This window comes from Leptidea sinapis, chromosome 31 (assembly GCF_905404315.1).
Source record: "Leptidea sinapis chromosome 31, ilLepSina1.1, whole genome shotgun sequence".
Lineage (NCBI taxonomy): Eukaryota > Metazoa > Arthropoda > Insecta > Lepidoptera > Pieridae > Leptidea > Leptidea sinapis.
Genome location: NC_066295.1, coordinates 4,198,328 through 4,221,540, shown reverse-complemented (window position 1 = coordinate 4,221,540; position 23,213 = coordinate 4,198,328). Strand labels below are relative to the sequence as shown.

Sequence of the window (23,213 nt, the reverse complement as noted above, 5' to 3'; positions counted from 1 at the left end):
TGTGATTGGTCGGCTGTTGTGACGTATTACCCCCGGAAGAGACACGTAACAAAGGTGATGGGACTAAATTTGTTTGTTCATTCAACAATGTAAACATATTGTTATTTTTGTGTTTTATTATTTCTAATTGCTCTAACACATTTAAGCGAAATCCCTTTTCACATGTATGCAAAATATTAAAATTATTATTGTTTCCGAGTGAGTGACCTGTATCAATTAAATGTTTCGCGAAGTTTGATTTTTCGGGATGATTATTTATAGTTACAACAAAACTCCATCATAACATTGCATGCTACAATACACGTATTATCATATTAATTGACAAGCTCACAAATACAATGTAAACGGGAGGTCACTCAGAAAATCGTTTAGTGTTAACATATTCAGGTATAGATTATGATAGTATGTTCAGCTACCTCTAATCGAAATCGCTAATTCAACCGATGTATAAACTAGTCCTTAATTTCTACTCGATCTAACGAGTGGTCTGTTGCATTGTTAAAATAACTATTTCAATGGCTGGCTATGCTCTAAATTCTGGTATTGTAGATTTAAAAGGTGGTGGTTTTTCAGTTAGAAAAATCCGCAGAAACAATAGAAGCGAAAACTAAATTAAGGCGAAGTAAACAATACAAAATGCAACTCTTTTGCACGTGGTACGTCTCAGTGCTCCAATGATAGATTATGCATCACTTTGGACAGTAAAATAGCTAGAAATCAAATTGGTCATATTATATAGATTTTTTACAACTATACATTTGGAATTATTCTGTAGGCCTATTTTATTTTTATTTATTTTTTATATAAGAGTCAAGCCCATCGGGGTCGACTTGATCGTCGATGATTCGAGCTGCTCTTCGTTGTATGCCATCAAATGGAAGAATCTGGTACTGGGTAGCTCCTACATAGAGGTGTACTCCAAAAATTACAGATTGTATAAAAATACGCAATTATTTTTATACTTTTTAGTGCACACTATATCTATTGTTTAGGAATAGTGTTTTTGAAGACGGTTGTTGTTTTTTTTTGTTAATTTTTTTTTCCCTAAAAAATTGGTAACAATGTTATATCGTACAATAACAATTATAATAATATAGGCTGAGGGTGTTTGCTCCATTTTCCAGTGGCATCATTAAGAAAATTATGTTATAATTACCTTTACCGCACAAACGTTTTTTTACAATTCTTTTAAAATTCGTAACACTTTTGTTATGTAAATTTTCTGAGATCATGTTGTAATACATCGCCCAATATTTACTAACTCAACTTAACCGAGTAGTAGGCATAACACCACGTCACCTTTTTGCTCTTAAGGCGCGGACTGACTTAGATTGTAAACTCTACAATATTTGTGTTGATCATGTGGCTAAGCTGCAAATGGGCATTTATTTTACTGGTTTTCTTTTGTTTATTCAAAATATACATATTAAATTGAATAATTGTTCGGTTTTAGTTTTAGAAAAATACTATTAAATTCTTCAAAAAAAAAAGTTGTTATTGCTGAAAATTCATAGATTTTAAACTCCAAAGTTTATTTTAGGGAAGCAACTTCCAAATTTTTATTGGATATTTCAAATTATATATATTCTATTCGGTTCAAATTTTTCTTTAAGACCTTCTTTTTGTAATGTATTTTTGTATATGAATATTTTCATTGCGTTATGTTGTAATCGACTCTCTAAGAATCCAATTTTTTTTTTGAATATTGAGGTATGACCGCGCCTTAATAGTGATTTTCATTATTATAACACTAGACATAAGGGATTGCTTGTAACTAATTCTAGGAGGCTTCATAAGATACCTAATAGCTTTAAGGGTAAATGTATACACTTTTATAATGTAGTCCCTTTTATAATTTTATCTTTCTTAAAAAATGGCTCTGTCGTAAATCCTACTACTCCGCAGCTGAATATCTTAGTGATCGGACAGCCTGGGACTAGATAACGATTATCTTATTGCAATAGCAATGATAGTACAATACTGTATAATTCATTAAAAAGAGCGCTAAAACGAATGCTGGGAGAGTTTCTTGCGCAGCTTCTTCTCTTTCAGAGCGCCAATTGTTTCCGAAGCGGTAGTAGTATCTAGTATATTAGAATTCATTTTAAGAAAAAAAACGCCTTTAAATGCCTTTTAACTAGTTTATGATTGTGGAAGTCTCTAGCAAATTCCTTAATTTACTTAAGAACATGCAGAACATTATCAAGTATATATTGAGAAGCAACTGCCAAAATATTTATTGCTTTAAATTTTTCTCTTAATAGCCCACTTTTCATCAGCCCAAAGATGTTTACGTTAGTTCGTTCAGTCCCTCTGAAAAGGAGATCTGAAAAGGTCTTGAAACGTCGGGTAAACTAAAATAAAAATGTAACTTTTACGCTAAAATCTAATGTTACAAAAGTTACAATTACACTCCTTTAAACATGTTTTATTTAAATGTGTAACACTCGCGATAATCAAAGAAAATACTAAGCACAATGATGGTATACATAGATCATGTTGTATAATGCAAATCTGTCTAGTTATTTTAGATTCTAATTTGAGTTCCACGCAAAATAATACATTAAATCTGTCAATTAAAATCCGATTTAAAGGAAACTTGTGCCATAATATTTTTATTAGAGTCTCAATAACATTTTATCTCTCCCTCAATAATACACATCCAGCTAACAATGCAGAACTCAATTAAAAAGAAGCATTAGGTAGCATAAAGCACTTCGTAGTATTCAAATATAATTCAAGCTACATTCAACAAGGAACGAATAAATCTTTCAGTCACTCAATCACTTAGTAACCGCACCGTAACCTTGAGCCAATGGTCTGCAAACCATTTCCACCCCAGATAGAGGATGCTAGGGTGAATCGAATAAAAGACTCACAAATTTTGACAGACAAAATTATACACCGCGGCCTATATATTATCAGAACTTATTACAACCTCTGATTTTAAAACTTACGTCATCCTTTTTTTATTTTCTTACATTTAAGACGACACTAAATGCCAGCGACCTTGAGCGATATGAGTTCACGCCTGCTGGCCCGCCATCTATGTAACAAAGCCAATATTTTCAAAATCTTGCGTGGAAAACAGTTTATATGCTTACAATCCTCGTTGTTCACTACAAATCCGAATAAATTAACCTACACAAAAAAGTACAAGCTATAAGAATAACTTTTCTGAGAGGAGTACCAAAAAAATTCGTACCACCATGCCAAAAAACTTGTTTAACTTCAAAGAAAAGTGGTAGTTAAAAAAGGTTCGGCAGTGTTAACTAAAACCAACAGCAACCTACAAATAAGACTTAAGGATATGTGTAACAGGATTAAGTAGTGTTCATAGCTCGAAATGCTATACGTTCACCACAAAACTTGTCTAAAAACACCATGTTTGCGTGTTTTCTGCTTACTCTACGCCTTAAGCAGCTTGAATTTGCCAGTTTTGCTATAATTCCATCTATAAAAATGTAAGATTTATCCTCAATCAATATGATCCGATTAACCTCGCTCGACCTAATCTTAAACCTTATATAAAGTTTCTTCGGGTTTTAGCGAGAACTGACAGCTCATAATTACTATTGATTTAAGGGGTTCCTAGACGGTCAAGCGGTTTTACCGAAAGAAAGTACGTAATTGTATTTTGCTTGCTCAAGTAGTTTTTCGTCTGTCGAGCAGCTAGTTAATACAAGAAGCATTTCTCATTTTGTGGTGAAAGTGTTTTAAAGTCCAAGTCATGTATGCTAACTATGCTGCTAGCTAGCGAATTGACCTTGATCCAGCACCCTGCCAAAAATATGTATTTCCTTTATGCAGGCTTAACTCAATCGTCAAGCAAATATAAACGGTCAACATGCTTGACTCATCAAGCATAGGTTCTTGCCAAGCCGCTTGATCGTCTGCAAATCCCTTTAGAGTTTAGTGAAACGGTATTTTCCTTTAGTTATACTGCTAAAACTGCTGAACCAATCGGAATAATACTTGTACTTGTAGATGCAGCGTGTTACGGAGTAGTTTTTAGTACATGATATGTTGGTGAATATCTATCCGGAACCGATATCTTTTTGACTTAGACATATCTTTATTTTCGCCATACAAATAATTCAGTGAAATATGTATTTATTCAAATAAATATTTGTTTAAAAAACTGTTAGGAAAAAATATACAACGACAAAATTTAACATTGGAACCTAATATGCCCGAAGCGATATAAAATGTATTAATTGTTAAATATCAGCGGACTTTGTATCACTATAGAACGAACACTTGTTTTAAAAAAAAATATTTCTACTTGTTATATTAGTTCGCTATTTATTTAATTATGTTTTTTAAATTCTTATTATGTTATGCTCGAAAACAGTATCAAAAGTACCATCGATCAAACAAACAAACAAAATTATAAATATCCTGCGCTCAGAATCCTGATCTTTATGCCGTATCTTCTACTATCAGTTGAACATCTTGCTCTTCTTGTCACCATATTTTCTGCTTATATAATTTATACGTCTAGATAGAGCCTTTTGCTGCTAGACAACCGATGAAAACAGGCCAGGATTATGAGTTTAGTGTATGTGCTTTGCTCAAAATATAGGTCCTTTCTCGATGTTTTCTTAACTGTCACAGTCTATGTTGACGTATAAATGATCTAAGCATTTCTCACACAAAAAACAAAACAATTACTTATTCCCCTGTTTCGTTAACAAAACAGCCAGAAACAAATTCCAGCGAATTCGCCGGATCCAACCTTATTTCAGTAATGCCAGGAATTCTTATTGTAATATGGAACTTCTTATAAAATAAATGAGGGATAGGGCGGAAAGATAAGCGACTGAACACAGGAAAGGCAACAATGAATCACTTTTATGATAGTAACAAACATAGCCACCAATATTTTATTATTCTTTCCAAACTCAAATAATCATTATTGAAACACATACATATTATGTTCAGAAACAGATCTGTGTGAACAACCCACCAGAAACTCACTGGAGGCTATATACAGCCAAATATAAGAATACATTAATATAATCCACCATAACTAGGGGTCCCGGGCGAAAACTTTGGACTCAGTAAACAATCACACTAAAAGAGTGTAACAAAACGATAATATATTGTTGATTAACGTAATTCTGAAATAACTTATAATATACTAGATTTATAAATAGGAGAAAGAAGGTCTAAAATCATCTCAGTCAGTATGTACATCGTATGAAAAAACTCAAAAAAAGCAAAACATGAAAAGCTTTTCAATCCATATAGTTTCATGTATATTCATTCTGTACGGCCTTTCACGGAGAATGAACGATGAAAATATTATTGATTTTTATGAATAAAATAAATTCAATATACGAGCGGTTTTTATAGAGTAAGTAAGTACTTGGTAATGAAAACAGTATTGTAAGATGTCGTGCACATTATTTCAGATCAAATTACAAAGTAATTTACGTTTTTCCACGATCGTGGTTGTGATGTTTATATCGAAATAGGAGCACAAATGAGCAAACGGGTAACTATTTGTTTAGTTATCCCCACCATCGATTCTCGTGCAACACCAGAGGAATCTCAGGAGCATATCCATCTTTTTAGAAAGATTTGCGTACGTGCTTTTTGTGGAGGCACTCGTGTCGTATGGCTCCGGAACCACCGCGCGTGATAGCTTATTCCTTAGTGTATTATGTTTATTGTAGAAAGTTCCTCGATAAGTGCACTATTGAGCAACGCCACATATTCAGTTGGTCAGAATGACATCCAAGTTTGTGGCGATCTTGCAAAGAGCTCCTCAGAACACTCCCCATGATAAATGCGGTAGAAAACACTCGTAAATCAATTTCCGGCTGCGGCTTTCCCGAACCAATACGACGTAGGGACCTCAAACAAAAGAAGATATCACTTGAAGGCCGGTAACGCATCTCTAGATACCTGTTGTTGTGGATGTCCATGGGCGGTTCGCTCGGCTCTCCCAATCCTGAGACCCTCTTGCATAAAAAAAAACACACACAATGCAGTCTCCACGCAACGCCTGGTGATCAAGCTGTTCAGTGGATCACTGATAATTTTACTCTTAATCTACAATGCACGTATTTAATTGGATCAAACTGCTACAACCATCCAGAGATATCACTTACTAACTCTGTAACCGAAAGCATGAACCGTGTGCGGTTCTGCAGAAGCATTCTGACCGCGCTCCACGTTCTTCTGAACGCAAACCCTGAGTGTGACTTGTTCGCGGATAAATGGACGGGAATAATGTCAGAATGACTGAAGTACTGTGAGCGAGATGAATGAATCTGTTGTCTTTAATTAATGTAATTGGAGTAAACCGTCTTAATTAAATATATAAATGAATGAACAATTTGTTATGTTTTTAAGGTGATAACCCTCACTTCTAGGATTAATACACAAATAAAATTTGAAAACTAGATTTTATGAATGATGCGGAACTCGAAAGAGCGACATCTCAAGTCAATTTCCTAATATGCAACTATTGGGGTTGAGCAGGTTATCAACTGTAAAGTAGATCCTGAACATGAAGCCACAACCTGAGAGTGAGTTGTTCAACAAAGCATACAAGATTTTATGATGATACATCACTCGAACGGTTAGCTTGGTTGGCCGAGCACTCGCACAATACGCGAGATGTCTTGGATTTGAGTCCCGCATCAATTTTATTTGTGTAAATTAATGAAATACTAATACTCCAAAATATGTGGCTGGACCTGCGCATTTTGTACAGTGATAGAATTGCGTTTCTTTATTTATGACCTCCAGGGTTATTGATGGCAATTTAGCTTTAGACCCAGTATTCTAATACTTGGATAAGCATTCAGAGGAGTGTTATTGAAAAGCGGATATATGACAAATGGTATTTTATTTTTCTTTGTAATTTATGAGTTAACTTGAATTTCTCTCGTTTCTAAGACGAGCGCGCACAAACGCACAGACGAACCGATAAATAGACAAAACAACATTTTTTCCACAGCCACATAAGTAGAACGTGTTTAAATTGTTTATTTAAGAAAATACACGCAATACCCAGAGTAACAGTAGTGAAACATAACGGCTATAGGCCGCTACTTCACGCCGGTATTCTGTGCGAGTCTGGTAATTAACCCGAACGAGTCTGGCCCGATTGTGCTGACATGTCACAATACTGTGTTTTATGTTTATAACAGCGCGTTGCTCGTGAAATTATTGAGCTATGCGTCTCTCGGGTTCCGTCCGAGTGACGCTACGAATCTTGGTAATTTGGTATATCTTGTGCAACTCTCAACAGTTGATAACCTGCTCATTCCCAATATTTGAATATTAGGAAATTGACTAAAGTCATCTCGCCCTATCAAATTTAAACAGTGTGTTTTGGTACTAATTCAATTGGTATGTTTAATCCCAGAAATAAGGGATATATCACTTGAAAATAACAAACTGTTTAGAATATATTTGCCTTTTAAAGTTTCACACCTCCTCAGTCCAAACAATGCTACTTAGAAAAGTTTCTTTAAAATTTTCACACCAATTTCCTATTATCATCAACAGTTGATATGGTTGTAAAGTATTTGCATGAAAATAATATTTTCATTTTGATTTGTGAGTGACCTTATCAAGGAGACTCCAATTACAGAAGTTCAACATCTGAAAAGCCATTTCAGCCGTTGTCCCATTTAAGTTCTCGCCAAATTATACCGGCTAAACTTTTCTAATCACAGAAAACATTTTCTAAAATTATGTTTATACTTACATTCACGAAGAACACTTAAAACTATTTCCCAACAACAACACCACTACACAAATACATCCACAATTAACTGTAATATCACACAATTACTTTACGACACCACTCGGTGCCACTTGTCACCGCACCCGTCTTCTCACATCAGCGGTCAAATATCCACTGAACACTGAAAACCGACTGAATTATGGTTTGTACTTTGTTCACAGAATGCGCGCGCATTTTGAGGCTTTTTTATAACTATCTTAAGTGTCCTTTTTATAAAAGTTTTGTTATCTGTCAAGTAAACGAGCGGATAGCTCCGGTCGTGAGGAACTTAATATAATTATTTTTATTTTTTATTTTATGGAAAAGGAGAACAAACGAGCGTACGGGTCAAAGTACTAAATAAATATTTTTTATATTAATAAGTGTCTACAATTTAGTAACGTAAGCATTTCGTCTATTGAAATGACAAGGTCTTTGAGATTTTTATTTATAGCAATATAATGAGTCAGAAATCACGAATATAAAACGCCAAAAATCATTTGTGTACAATAAATTCGATAACTTTTCCGACGTCTACACTACACACTACACTACTACACAGAGAAATTTGCCATGTCGTTAAAGACAGTAGGTATAATTATTTTTTCTATAGAGTTGTGAATGTCTGTCTTTTGGTTGTAACATAACCATGTATCCAATTTTCTTATAACTTGTTCGTAACCCACCCATAGATCCATATAAACTGTTATCGGCGTTACCATTGTTATGTATTACGCAGCCAACAAAAGCGATTGATGGGTCTATATTTAAAAAAAAAAAGTCTACTTTACTAAAGAATTATTTTTGCTCTGTTTATAAAAGATCCACCTGACTCTTCATCCTGGTAATACATTCACAATTACGGCAAAGTATATATTTTTTTTTAGTAGAATAGGAAGGTACAAACGAGCTTGGTCACCTGGTGTTAAGTGATCACCGCTCACATTGTCTTGCAATACCAGATGAATCACAAGAGCGTTGCCGGCCTTTGAGGAAGGTGTATGCGCTTTTTTTGAAGGTACCCATACGTCGTATCGTTCCGGAAACACCGCACAAGGAAGCTCATCATATCATAGCTTTGTAGTATGACTAAGAAAACTCCTTGAAAACCGCACTGTGGAGGACGGCCACACATCCTGAGGGGATGATATCCTATCTTGAGGCGTGTCGTGCGAAGGTGGAATTCGGCGGCAGGAATCAGGTTAAACACCTCTTCTGAACACTCCTCCTAAATGCGGTAGAAGACACACAAAGAAGCGACGTCTCTACGCAACGCCAAGTGATCCAGCCGTTCACAGAGCACTAGGTCCCCGACAATTCAAGTTGCTCTGCGTTGCACGCAGTCAAATGGATCGAGCTGATACTGGGGTACGTCAGACCAGATATGACAGTAATACTCCATGTGTGGCCGGGCCTGCGCTTTGTAGAGCGCTAGAATGTGGGCTGGCTTGAAGTATTGCCGTGCTCTATTGACGAAATTGGCAATCGCTCGTGATTTCAAGACCCAGTATTCCGACACTAGGTGAACCTAAAAGCCTTTAAGGGAAGTGTTGGTGTCGAAGAGCGGTGATACGACAAATAGTTTTTTTTAGTTGTAAACGCGCAAACTTGAGGCTTCTGGGGGTTAAATTGGACAAGGTTCAACGACAGCACTACGACAATTTCTCGAGAGAGACCTGCATGGCCCGTATATACGGCATCACCAGTGTTGTAGTCTGCATAGCAAACAGCGTGGGAGATAGCACACAGCCTTGGGGCACTCCAGCGTTCACGGGCTTGGTATTCAAGCAATAACCGTCAACAACGACCTGTATACTGCGCTCAGTGAGGAAGCTGGAGGTCCACTTGCATCAGCTCTCGGGAAGCTCAAATGATGGAATTTTGGAGAGGAGCGACTTGTGCCATACACGATCAAAGGCCTTCGCTATATCCCGGCGAACTGCCAGGCGTTCCCCCTTGCTTTCAATAGCCGCCGCCCATCTCATCCATATTTAACCAAGTTTAAAGGTTATTTTTCCAGTGGGAGGCTCCTATGCACAGGATGCCGGCTAGATCATGGGTGTGGTAACCTTGATCAACGGCGCCTATTTCTGCAGTTAAGCAATAATGTGTAAACTTTAATGTGTTTCGGTCTGAAGGGCGCCCTAGCTTGTGAAATTACTGGGCAAATGAGACTTAACATCTTATGTTTCAAAGTGATGAGTTGTACGCCATTGTAGTGCCGCTCAGAGTTGTTGAGGTTTTGAAGTATCCTGAGCGGCACCGCATTGTAATAGGCAGGGCGTATGATTTACCATCAGTTGAACGCTCATCTCGTCCCTTACTTTCATTTAAAAAAAGTGTTAAATGACTTGTGTTGTCATGTTGTGTAGTTTGCTTGAAGTAAGTATAAAGTGTGGGCGTATTGGAATAGGATGTAAAAATACCTTTTTTTATGGAAGTAACTAAAGTACCGGCATTGAGCTGACTTTATGTTAGCTAGTCACCCTCGCCAATGAAACAAATATTACTACCCCACCGTTCGAGACAAGTTTTTTTTCCGTTTTACACACTTTTTCAGTCACTATTTTGTTCATTTATCCCCTCGAAAGCTCTGTTGCAAAATAAACAAGTTTAAAAGCGAATACTTATTTATCATTCAACCGCATTCAAGTGATAGTTAAATACTTTGCAGGTCGGTTAGCTTACATAGTATTCCGCTGTTGTGTTTAATGGAACGATATTATTTAACAGATAGTAAATACGTTTATAAACTTTGCATTAACCCCTTACACTTTTATCCTAACAACTTAGCCAGTACAAGTTAAGAATAAACCGCGAGCCGCGACATCTATGGTCGTATGGCGTAACACACATTCCGTCAAGTAACCACACGCGAAGGTTGAGCTCCCGCAACATTTAAATATAAATCCAGGAAATCCTCGTATTCCTGTCGATTTGCCGCCGCGAGATCGGCGAGACACTTAACGAAGAAATAACTTTCTTCGTTAAGTGTCCCGCGATATATATATTGTGGTTCGCCAGCACACTCAGGCGACTATAGAAGAACCCAGGATCTTGCAGAAGAGGTGAGTACCGGCTAATTCCTTTACTCCAATGATTCCTATTCTGTTTACCTGAGTACCCCCTTTTATTAATACAGTCCACTTTAAATTCCCTGGCGCAACCAGCATAATTTATATAATTATATATGTCGCAGGTATATTGTCAAAGCCGTGATATTACAATTTCCCTAGTGATATTATAATTAAAAGGTAGATTGTCAATCGACTTCACTACATCGAGCAGTATCGATTCAGTCGTATCTCCTCCGTATCAATGATGTGTGGTGGCACATTATACTTCGCTCGCTTGTATAGATGGTGCCTAACATATTATGTGTACTTAAGATGAATCAACCAAGTCAAATGTCAGGAAAGCCTCTGGGAGTACTTGCCAGTTAAACGACCCCTATTAGTTGTGTGTAACTAAGTATGTCCTTCGGGATGTCAATATACGTAATAGTTTGTGTTAACATTTCGCTTTGAAGGTAAACTAATTAATGTTTCTTCATCAAACACTGAATGGATCGAGTTGAGAACTAAGTTAAAGTTTCAAATGATATTGTATCATTTACAAAGAGCAACGCGGTGGCTAAAGACATCGTACTTAGATGTTAGATCTTACTTTACTTATAAATTAAGATCTTGAACTGATCGTATCGTAATAAGTTGTATTATTGATATTATAAATTCAAATTTATCTATCTTTACATATAAATAAAATTTAAGTGACTGTTTGTAATATTGAAATAACCGCTTTTTACTAAATGTATATATATGAATATATATACGGTACATACACCAAAAATTCTGTTTGTTTGCTCCGCCTAATCTCTGAAATGGATGTACCGATTTTGACGGGACTTTTATTGGCAGGTAGCTGATGTAAAAAAGAGTAGCTTAGGCTATGTTTATTTTAGAAAAATAAACTAATGTTGCAATGTCCAAGAAACGCTCTAACTCTAAAATTAATTTATACGACAAAACATCGTTTGCCGGGTCAGCTAGTAATTAATATAAACCAAAAACTAATACTTTATTTTAAAAAATATCAATATAATATTATGATTGGCTTAGAAATAGATGATCCATGACAGGTGGACACGAGTTATTTGATTTATTCACTCAGCTGTACGTAGCTCTCAAATATATTATATTGTATATTGTAAACACATTTTATACATATTAAATTTAAATCTCGTAAGCTTGTCAATATAATATTTTTCAGAAAGATCTTAAACAGGGTTAGAACATTAAGCACAGAAACTATGTTAATATTAATTAACTGTATTAATGATATTTAACGCGGAACCTATTTAAGATTTCAGTAACACTTTATTACTCTATAACCTCGGAGAACCTTGGAAACGAGGTTCATATCGTGAAAATCATTGTTTAGCACAGCAGTCATTTTGAGATCAAAAATGATCCCAAATTACTTCTCTGCTCTGCTTTCTTCGGAACCTTGAAATTGATATCCATATTGTTGAAATTCAATATGCGGCCACCTTGGATTTCAAAAATAATCTGAAATTCGTTCATTGAAACCCAGAAAAATTTAATCAATATTTCCATTCAGAGAGACTTGGTAATGATTCTCTTACCTTCTACATCTTTCTTTCATGACTTCGCCATTATTCTGGACATACTTTAAACAAATATAGGTAACAGCAGTAATTTTCAAGCTCAAAGGCATAAAATGCATTTATTTTCTCAGAATTTTGATGTCATTTCTAATATATTAGTTACTAGTAGCCGCTTCGGATCTCAATTCCAATTATACTTCAATCATGCATATCTTAAGACAATAAGTAAAAAATAAAAATCTCTTCAGCATTTTGAAGTTGGTGGTAATTGTATTTATAGGTCAGCATGTCCATACCATATATTTTTGTCAGCTGTTGACTGAGTCCAGAATTCTCCTTCAAAAGCTCCTCCTTCCTTTTTGAGAATTGAAGAGACATCATTCACCTTTTTAGTAACTGTTAAACCCGGCCTGTTACAATGCAGTGCCACTCAGGATTCTTGTTTAAATCCAAAATGCTGAGTGGAATTGTTCCCTTTTTTTGGAAAAGAAGGACAATCGAGCGTATGGGTCACCTGGTGGGTAAGTGATCACCGTTGCCCACATTCTCTTGCAACACGAAAGGAATCACAGAAGCGTTGCCGGCCTTTATGGAAGGTGTATGCACTTTTCGTGAATAACACATGTCATATCGTCCCGGAAACACCGCAAAAGGAAACTCATTCCACAGCTTTGTACGTGGTAGAAAGTTTTTTTGAAAAACCCCACTGTGTAGTACCGCCACACATCCAGGTGGTGAGGATTTTTTCAGTTGTTTAATTTGTGGCGTGTCGTGCGAAGGTGGAATTATTCACTTTCAAAGATGATATATTAGCTCAGTAACGTCTGAAGTAAGGTCTGACCTAGTGGTAAAACCTTAATGTTAATATGCTACTCCAGCTATACATAGTCCTTCTTGTTCTAATATATCCAGCCCAGTTCAAATTTCATTATTCTACTGTTTTTGTTTTGCGTCATATTGTAATATACTTTTCGTATATCTTGCTTAGCGGTCTCATCTATCAAATTATGTTTTAAACTCGTTTCTTTTAGAATCCATTAATAATGTAAAATATGAACGCTGATCTTGGTCACAAATTGTTGTTGAATTTTGTAGCGAACTCAGGTCCGAACTTGAAAGTTTCATAATTTTATACACATTGTTACAACCGAGGCTGACGAGGTTCGAAACTTTGACACAGATGTACACACAAGTTTCCACAGAGGTTTTGTGCTTCGTGAGTTTACAAACTTTTCGATTTACACGCAGCTGTTTTACAATATTGATGAGCAGGATATAAGAAGCTGAAATATTTATTTTTTATTGCACTCGACTATATTAAGAAAGTATGTACTATTGCTAAGTCAATGCATATTAGAGAAATAATTAAAAATGCTTCAAATAAAATAAAAATTACTTGGAAAGTTATTAACTGGGAATCTGGAAGAGCGAAAGACTGCAAGTTTGAATATAATCTAATAATAAACAATACAAAAATCCACTCTGAGCAGGAAGTAGCTTCTGCTTTTTAGAATTTTTTTTCTGACATTCCAGTTTCCATTTCAAGCACCCTTGTCTCCTCCACCAGTGTTGCCGAGTCTCTTCTCTTGGAAAATGTTAAGGAATGTTAACAAAATTTCAAATTCAGTGTTGTTAGCCCAGCAGAAATAATTAAAACTTTCAGATACTTAGAAATGAAAAAAACTGCTGATATATGGGGCATATCTGTCAAAATAATAAGTTCTGTTATTGACGTTATAGCACCATATCAAGCACTAGTTTTTAATAGCTGTATTGAACATGGCGTGTTTCCTGACCTTCTGAAGTATAGTAAAATTACACCAATATTTAAATCGGGACTCACTTCTGACCCGAATAACTATCGCCCTGTTTTGGTATTGCCGACCCTTAGTAAAATTTTTGAAAAAATTATTTTAAGCCAAATGCTTACTCACTTTAACACTTATAAGTTACTTCATATAAAGCAATTTGGCTTTACTAGGGGACGCTCGACTACGGATGCAGGTGTTGAACTTATCAGGAATATTTTTGAGGCCTGGGAGGAATCACAGAATGCACTTGGTATCTTCTGTGATTTATCTAAGGCTTTTGATTGTGTTCAGCATTCAACGCTGGTCAAGAAGCTATGCCACTATGGTATAATAGGATCTGCACTTCTTCTGATCTCATATTTAAATAATAGGATTCAGAGGGTCGAGGTGAATGGCAGGAGATCTCCTGGGCCTCCTCTCGGTATGGGGGTACCACAAGGGTCTATTCTTGGACCCTTCCTCTTCCTAATTTATATAAATGATCTACCTAACCTTGTTGAAAAATCACAAGGTGGTATTGTTTGCGGATGACACTTCACTTATATTCAAAGTGAAACGAAGCCAAGTTTTGTATGACGAAGTAAACAATGCTCTATCTGACGTGTACTGGTTTAGCGCCAATAACTTATTGTTAAATAATCATAAAACCAAATATATTAAATTCACCGCGACAAATGTCAAAAATGTAGATGCGAATATTTTATTAAATGGAGAGGTGGTAAAACCAGTGGAATCTGCTATATTTCTTGGCATTACTCTTGATTCCAAATTGCAGTGGGGCCCCCATATTGAAGGATTGGCGAATAGGCTTAGTTCTGCAGCATATGCGGTTAAGAAAATTAGACGGTTAACTGACATAGATACGGCGAGATTAGTATACTTTAGTTATTTTCATAGTATTATGTCCTATGGTATATTGTTATGGGGCAGTGCGGCCGATATTAATACTATTGACACGGGAGTGGGTCAGGGATTGGAAATAATACTCCGCTTATAGAAACGAGTCTTTATTTGCGTTCACTTTTTCTGAACTTGCACGTCGCCGGTCTGCCGCTGTTCCTCTTGTGGGCGGCGGTACCTTCAACGCGTCACACTGCACCGAACACTACTTCTCTTCTGTCTTCTTCTTCTTAGAACACTTCCACTTTTCACTACTTCTTCTTTTCTTCTTCTTCTTCTTTATACTTTCGAGTCAGAACTAGAACTGCCGTTTATATACCCCCGGATCCGTTCTTTTTTCAAAATGATTCTCCCATTCCATCTTTAAATTTAAATTGTACTAGAAAATTCTTTTAACTATTTTTATCCTGCTTACACCTTTTCCATCCCTTTTTTTGTGTTCGATTTGATCCTGAACTTACTAGAAATTTCCTTTAACTTTACAAAACCCAAAAAAATCCATACACTGGTAGGCGTATCGAACCCGGGTCTACAGCATCTAAAGTAAACACTTTTCCGCTGAGCTACGAATATTGCTGACGGAGCTGTTGAAATTAACAATGTCTTGAAGTTAGACAACTCTCGTCATATACTTCGAAGCGTTGCTACGCAACACCGCCCCCTCCCAAGACATGATCGTCCCGATCATCGTTGCTTCCGTAGTACTTAGCCACCCGATCGACATGTACGATTTTCGGGGGACTTCGAGGGGTACGCTGGATCCTGAGAGTCACATCATTTATCCTTGTGATTACTTTGTATGGTCCCTCCCAACTTGGTTGGAGCTTCGGAGACTTCCCCTTTCGCCTTACAGGATTGTGTAACCAAATCAGGGTTCCCTCTTCAAAACTAGGAATATTAGCTCTTCGATCGTAGCGGGTCTTCATCCGTTCACTTGCCTTAAGCCCAGTTGTTCTAATTTCCTCGTAGATGTCAACCATCTTTTTCCGTAACTCATCCACATATTCTGTTATACTTTTCGGAGTATCCGGTGGACAGCCTGAGAGTAAATCAGCTGGCAATTTCAATTCCCTTCCAAAATTGGCGTACGCAGGAGTCACCGTTGTCGTCTCGTGTATCGCGCTTCTATACGACATAAGAAACAGTGGAATGTACTCATCCCAGTTATCCTGATGACTGTCCACTACTTTTGCCAGATGTCGCTCCAATGTTTGATTGAACCTCTCCACCATCCCGTCCGACTATGGATGATATGGCGTAGTTCTGGTCTTATGGATTCCCAAGATCTTGCAAACTTCTAGAAATACTTGTGACTCGAAGTTCCGCCCTTGGTTACTGTGCAACTCCAAAGGCACACCGAATCTGCAGAAAACTTCATTCACCAGCTTCGTCGCAACGGTAACTGCTTCTTGATTCGGTAGAGCAAATGCTTCCGGCCACTTCGTGAAATAATCCATCACCACCATTATGTAACGGCTTCCAGCTTTGGTGACTGGAAACGGTCCGGCTATATCCAGAGCTCCTCTCTCCCATGGAGCCCCAACATTATACAACTTCATAGCTCCTCTGCTCCGGGTTTGAGGTCCTTTGACAGCTGCACAACTCTTGCATTTACGGCACCAGTCTTCCACATCATCAAGGCAATGCAACCAGTAAAATCGTTCTTTAATTTTTATGAGAGTTCTTCTTATTTCCAAATGTCCACCTGAAGAACCATCGTGATAAGTTCTCAGGATCTCGTTCACCTTCTCCCTGGGAACGACCAGTTGCAGATGGCAATCCTTTCCTTGCGGGATTTCCCATTTCCGGCAGAGCAACCCGTCATACATCACCAAACTATTCCATTGTGCCCAGAGACTCTTGGTAGCCGTACTCCATTTTGGTTTAAGTGATCCACTTGCTAGCCAATGTAAAAGTGGTTGAAGATCCTTATCATTTTCCTGAGCTCTCCTCATTGCATCGTTGCTCCAGTTCCCATCGATCGAATCTGTTCTGATCAGTCGGATTATTGGATTTTCTTTCTCCTCCTGACGAATGCAATGTTTGCATTCCGTCGGACAAGGTCTTCTAGATAAAGCATCTGCGTTTCCATGAGTTTTTCCTCCTCGATGTTCGATTTCAAAGTCATACTCTTGAAGTTGCTCAATCCATCTGGCCACTTGTCCTTCCGGATTCTTGAATTCTAGTAACCACTTCAAGGCGGCATGATCAGTCCTTACGAGGAATTTGCGACCCAACAAGTACTTTTTAAAATGTTGTAATGTCTTCACCACGGCAAGTAACTCCCTACGAGTTACACAGTAGTTTCTCTCCGGCTTCGATAAAGATTTGCTAAAGTATGCAATTACAACTTCTTGATCTCCCCTCTTCTGAGATAACACTCCACCAATTCCAGAATTGCTAGCATCAGTATCTACTATGAATCTTCCCTCCGTGTCAGGATATCCGAGGATAGGTGATTCACATAGTCGTTTCTTTAACTCTAAGAAAGCTTGTTCGCAGTCTTCATCCCAGAAAAAGGTTCTTTTCTCCTCCGTCAGTCGATGTAAGGGCTTAGCAACATCGGAAAACCCTTTCACAGACCGTCGATAATAAGAGCATAGTCCTAGAAATGCTCTCACATGTGTCTTTTCTGTCGGCGTCGGCCAGTCTTTGACAGCACTTATCTTGGCAGGATCCGTCGCAACGCCTTGCTCCGAGATAACGTGCCCCAAGTAATTCACCTGACGTTGAAAGAAGGAACATTTCTTTGGACTCAACTTCAAGTTGGCACCCTGCAGTTTTGCGAAGACTTTTTCGAGCTTCTTAAGATGATCTTCAAAACTTCGTCCCATAATGATTATGTCATCCAAGTAGACAAGGCAGGTTTCTCCCAACATACCTGCCAGCACATACTCCATCAACCTTTCGAAAGTAGCTGCGGCGTTGCATAGTCCGAAGGGCATTATTTTGAACTGCCATAATCCTTTTCCGATTGAAAAAGCCGTCTTCTCCTTGTCTTTGGGGTCCAGATCAACTTGCCAGTAGCCACTTTTCAAATCCAAGTAGAGAACCACGTCATGCCACAAAGTGAATCTAAGGTGTCATCGATTCTTGGCAATGGATAACTGTCCTTCTTAGTAACATCATTCAGACGCCGATAGTCCACACAAAATCTAGTTGATCCATCCTTCTTCTTCACCAGAACCACTGGAGAACACCATGGACTCGACGACGGTTCTATCACACCATTTTCTTTAATATCCCGAATCATGTCTTCCACTTCTTGTTCGCGTGCAAGCGGAATACGTCTTGGTCTTTGCCGTATCGGAACAGTGTCTCCTGTGTCGATCTTGTGTTTCACCAAACCAGTTCTTCCTATGTCCCCGTCGTTCTTTGAGAAAATCCCGGAGTAGCGTAGCAAGAAATTTCTCGCTTTTATTAACTGTAGCTTGGTAAGATTGTCCTTACAGCCATCCAGAAGTTTCTGTATGTTCACATCCTCGTTTGCAGCTACGGTCTTCCTCCCTTCTTCACACTTTCTTAACCAAGCTCACAAGCTCCGATCACTGTTCCCTTCCTAATGATTTGCTTGTTCTCATGAGGATTAAACACGGGAACCATCGCAATCTGGGAGTTACCCACAACAGTCCTGGCTGGGATCCATGTCGTGTCCGATGTCTCTCTTTGTATTATAGCGCATTTACAAGGTCTTCCTCTGTCATCCCTTGGCAGGACTACCGGGACTAGGGTTTGCGATCTCGGATTTAAAGTAGTGTCTCTTAAGCACAACACTTTCCCAACAGTTCCACCTTTTATTGGAATTTCTTCACCTCCATGCTTCAATACACCATGTTTCATGTCAATGGTACACTGATGATTTCGAAGAAAATCCAACCCAATGATGCAGTCATCTGTGATATCCGCTATTACCACTTTTTGCCAGTACAACGTATCCCCGAGTTTCATGGCCACGACCTTCTCTCCCTGGACTGGTATGCGCTGGCCTGTAGCTGTTGTCAGTGTTAAGCTTACATTTTCTCGCATATGTCGTCTTCCGATGCTCTCTAGTCTCTTTTGGCTAACGATTGTACGTGAGGCTCCCGTATCCAAAGTGAAACGGCAAGATTTTCCATTTATTATTCCTTCTATAACCAAAGTGTTTCCGTCACATGCTTGCTTCACGAAGATCCTTGGGGCTTTCCTTTTACCGGCCAGTGCCCACCCCGCTGCTCTGGCCTTTTCCTGTTGCTCCAGCGGTGACGTTGAGATTGTCGCATCCTCCCTACCTTGCGTTGTGCGCTCACGTCTGGGACAAGTGCTCCTGAGGTGTCCTCGCTTCCAACAGCCGTAGCATACCGGGTTGTATTCTCGCATTCGGCTGGAATCTGCTGGTACAATTTCACGGAGTCTCAACGCCCGAGAATCGTGGCGAACCGCTTCCACTTACAACACATGTGCCACCGCTTCCTTTAAACTAGCATGATGACTCAATCGTACGGCTGCTCCTACTTCGGCGTCCCGTATTCCATCGATGAACACTTGGAGCAACATTTCTTCTATTGCAGCTGGCGACGACTGATATGCTTTACGCACTAGCTTCTCAGCTTCCACGGACCACTGCTGCAGAGTTTCTTGGCCCTTTGACTGCGGTCCTTAAGTTGCGCCCAATACACATGCTCAAGGTGTTTATCGCCATAACGTGCCTCCAACGCGTCAAGAAGTTCTGTGTATGTCACTTCCTGCTTCCCAGCGCCGAGTGCTTCCAATACGGAGAGTGCTTCGTCACGGAGCGCTAGTGTGAGGGCAGAGTGCGCTTCTTGGTCACTCCAACCGCAGGCTCTTCTGACCGTCTCCAATTGTAGCTTAAAGGCAGCCCAGGAAGACTTGCCATCGTAGGGAGGTACTTTTAAATTTCTGCTCGATGTGGTTCCGCAGAAAACTCCTGTGTTGGCTGAAGGACACACGACCCTCCCACTGAGCTGATTAATGGTAACTTCTATCTCTCCCATCTTCCGTTGAAAGTTCTCTTCAACTTTGTCCATCTTCTTTTCCACACTTTCAATCCGGGCGATCTCTTTTTCCACAGCGTCAATACGGGTGGAGTTTTTCTGCACAACGGATAAAATGTCTTTGGAGAGACCTTCATGCAGGCCTCGCAGCTGCTCCTTCTGTCGGCGTGCTTGTTCCTTCTGTTGGCGCGCTTGCTCCTCTTTCAAGCCCCGCAACTGCTCCTCTTGTCGGAGCGCTTGCTCCTCCTATCGGCGCGCTTGCTCCTCCTGTCGGCGCGCTTGTTCCTTTCGCAAGGCCCGCAGCTGCTCCTCCTGTCGGCGCGCTTGCTCTTGCATCATGGCGGCCATCTGCTGCATGAGCGCGCTGATGTCTACGGCAGGGGCCTGCGGTGCTGACACGGTCGCACTGAGTCCAGAGCCGGATGTTTCTGACTCGTCCTCTGCCGCTGCAGCTGCTCCCGCTCGCGTGGTCACTCCCTTCTCGTTCCTGGGTACTAATGGCATCTTTCCAATCCCACTTCTGACACCAATTGACACGGGAGTGGGTCAGGGATTGGAAATAATACTCCGCTTATAGGAACGAGTCTTTATTTGCGTTCACTTTTTCTGAACTTGCACTTCGCCGGTCTGCCGCTGTTCCTCTTGTGGGCGGCGGTACCTTCAACGCGTCACACTGCACCGAACACTACTTCTCTTCTGTTTTCTTCTTCTTAGAACACTTCCACTTTTCACTACTTCTTCTTTTCTTCTTCTTCATCTTTACACTTTCGAGTCAGAACTAGAACTGCCGTAGGCCACGCTTAGTACGGTTTATATACCCCCGGATCCGTTCTATTTTCAAAATGATTCTCCCATTCCATCTTTAAATTTAAATTGTACTAGAAAATTCTTTTAACTATTTTTATCCTGCTTACACATTTTCCATCCCTTTTTTTGTGTTCGATTTGATCCTGAACTTACTAGAAATTTCCTTTAACTTTACAAAACCCAAAAAAACCATACACTGGTAGGTGTATCGAACCCGGGTCTACAGCATCTAAAGTAAACACTTTTCCGCTGAGCTACGAATATTGCTGACGGAGCTGTTGAAATTAACAATGTCTTGAAGTTAGACAACTCTCGTCATATACTTCGAAGCGTTGCTACGCAACACTATCTTTGTGCTGCAGAAGAGGGCTATTCGCGCGATTTATAACCTAGGTCCTAAAGAATCATTAAGAGAAAAATTTTAAGAAATAAACATTTTGACTGTTGCTTCTCAATACATTTTCGATAATGTTTTATATATTCATAAGCACATTGAGGAATTTTCTAGAAACTGTGACATTCATAATGTTAACACGAGAAACAAACATAAACTTGTTATGCCTACTACTCGGTTGGGTCGAGTTAGTAAGTCTTTTGTTGGGCGATGTATATTCTTCTACAATATGATCCCAAAAAATGTACAAAACAAAAGTGTTCCGAAATTTAAAAGAATTGTTAAAAAACGTTCGTGTGGGAAAGGTTATTATAGCATAAACGATTTTCTTACTGACACCACGGACTGGGAATAAAGCGAACACCCTCAGGCTCTTTAATTATAAATGTTTATTGTACGATATTACATTGTAATCCATATTATATATTTAAAAAAAAGCCCGCTGAGTTTCTTGCGCCCATTCTTCTCAGGTCTGAGTAGTGGAGTGGGTGGTAGATTTTGACGTTCAATAAGTGATTTTAAATCCTATTTTGAATAAAAATATTTGAATTTGAATTTGAATTTGAATTTGAATTTGAATTTGAATTTGAATTTGAATTTGGATTTGATTTTGATTTGAATTTGAATTTGAATTTGAATTTGAATTTGAATTTGAATTTGAATTTGAATTTGAATTTGAATTTGAATTTGAATTTGAATTTGAATTTGGATTTGGATTTGGATTTGGATTTAGGTTTGAGTTTGAGTTTGAGTTTGAGTTTGAGTTTGAGTTTGAGTTTGAGTTTGAGTTTGAGTTTGAGTTTGAGTTTGAGTTTGAGTTTGAGTTTGAGTTTGAGTTTGAGTTTGAGTTTGAGTTTGAGTTTGAGTTTGAGTTTGAGTTTGAGTTTGAGTTTGAGTTTGAGTTTGAGTTTGAGTTTGAGTTTGAGTTTGAGTTTGAGTTTGAGTTTGAGTTTGAGTTTGAGTTTGAGTTTGAGTTTGAGTTTGAGTTTGAGTTTGAGTTTGAGTTTGAGTTTGAGTTTGAGTTTGAGTTTGAGTTTGAATTTGAATTTGAATTTGAATTTGAATTTGAATTTGAATTTGAATTTGAATTTGAATTTGAATTTGAATTTGAATTTGAATTTGAATTTGAATTTGAATTTGAATTTGAATTTGAATTTGAATTTGAATTTGAATTTGAATTTGAATTTGAATTTGAATTTGAATTTGAATTTGAATTTGAATTTGAATTACCTAATTAATCAATTTGAATTAATTATTACATTTCTTATGAAACTGTTATCTCTTTTAGAAGACACTCCACCTATTATCCAAAATTAATCTCAGAAGTGAGGTATATCAATTGATAATAACAAATTGTTTTGATTTGAAACAACGACATCTCAAGTCAATTTTCTAATATATAATTATTTGGGTTGAGCAGGTTATCAAATGTAAAGGAGATCCTGTAGATGGATCCACAACCTGAGAGTTGAATAAGATGTACCAATATTTATGAACGATGCGGGACTCGAAGTCGGGTTCAGTCCCAGAGCTCTTTCCATCTGAGCCAACCGTTCGAGTACATATATTTGGGATCGTAAATTTTGTTATATTACTCTTGAACTCTCAGATTGTGGCTCCATCTACAGGATCTCCCTTACAGTTGATAACCTGCTCAACCCCAATATTGCATAATTGTCTTGATGTCGCTCTTTTAACTTTTTCGACTTTCAAATTGAACAAAATGCTGTTTTTTTTACTAACGCAATCTAAAATCTTCAATCTTCAATCAAATCCTTATCAAAATTTGCCTTTGATAGTTCAAAGGCAAGGAAATTTTGATAAGGAGCTTTGGAATAATATAAGGAGATTTGTAGCTTTAGTGTAGTCACTAAAGCTACAATCTATTTGACTGGTTCGCTGACCACACTTCATAAGGGATATAAAAACAGACTTT

At 38.2% G+C, this 23,213-nt stretch overlaps 1 protein-coding gene across 2 annotated transcripts in view; it reads right to left on the bottom strand.

Moving 5' to 3' along the window:
- Positions 1-7,867, bottom strand: part of LOC126974000 (TWiK family of potassium channels protein 18-like) — a 149,800-nt gene extending 141,933 nt beyond the window's left edge. For both annotated transcript variants that reach the window (XM_050821355.1, XM_050821356.1), the window contains exon 1: positions 7,730-7,867. The gene's annotated coding sequence lies outside the window, so the exon portion shown is untranslated. The remainder of the gene's footprint in view (positions 1-7,729) is intronic.
- Between the last annotated feature and the right edge of the window lie 15,346 nt (positions 7,868-23,213).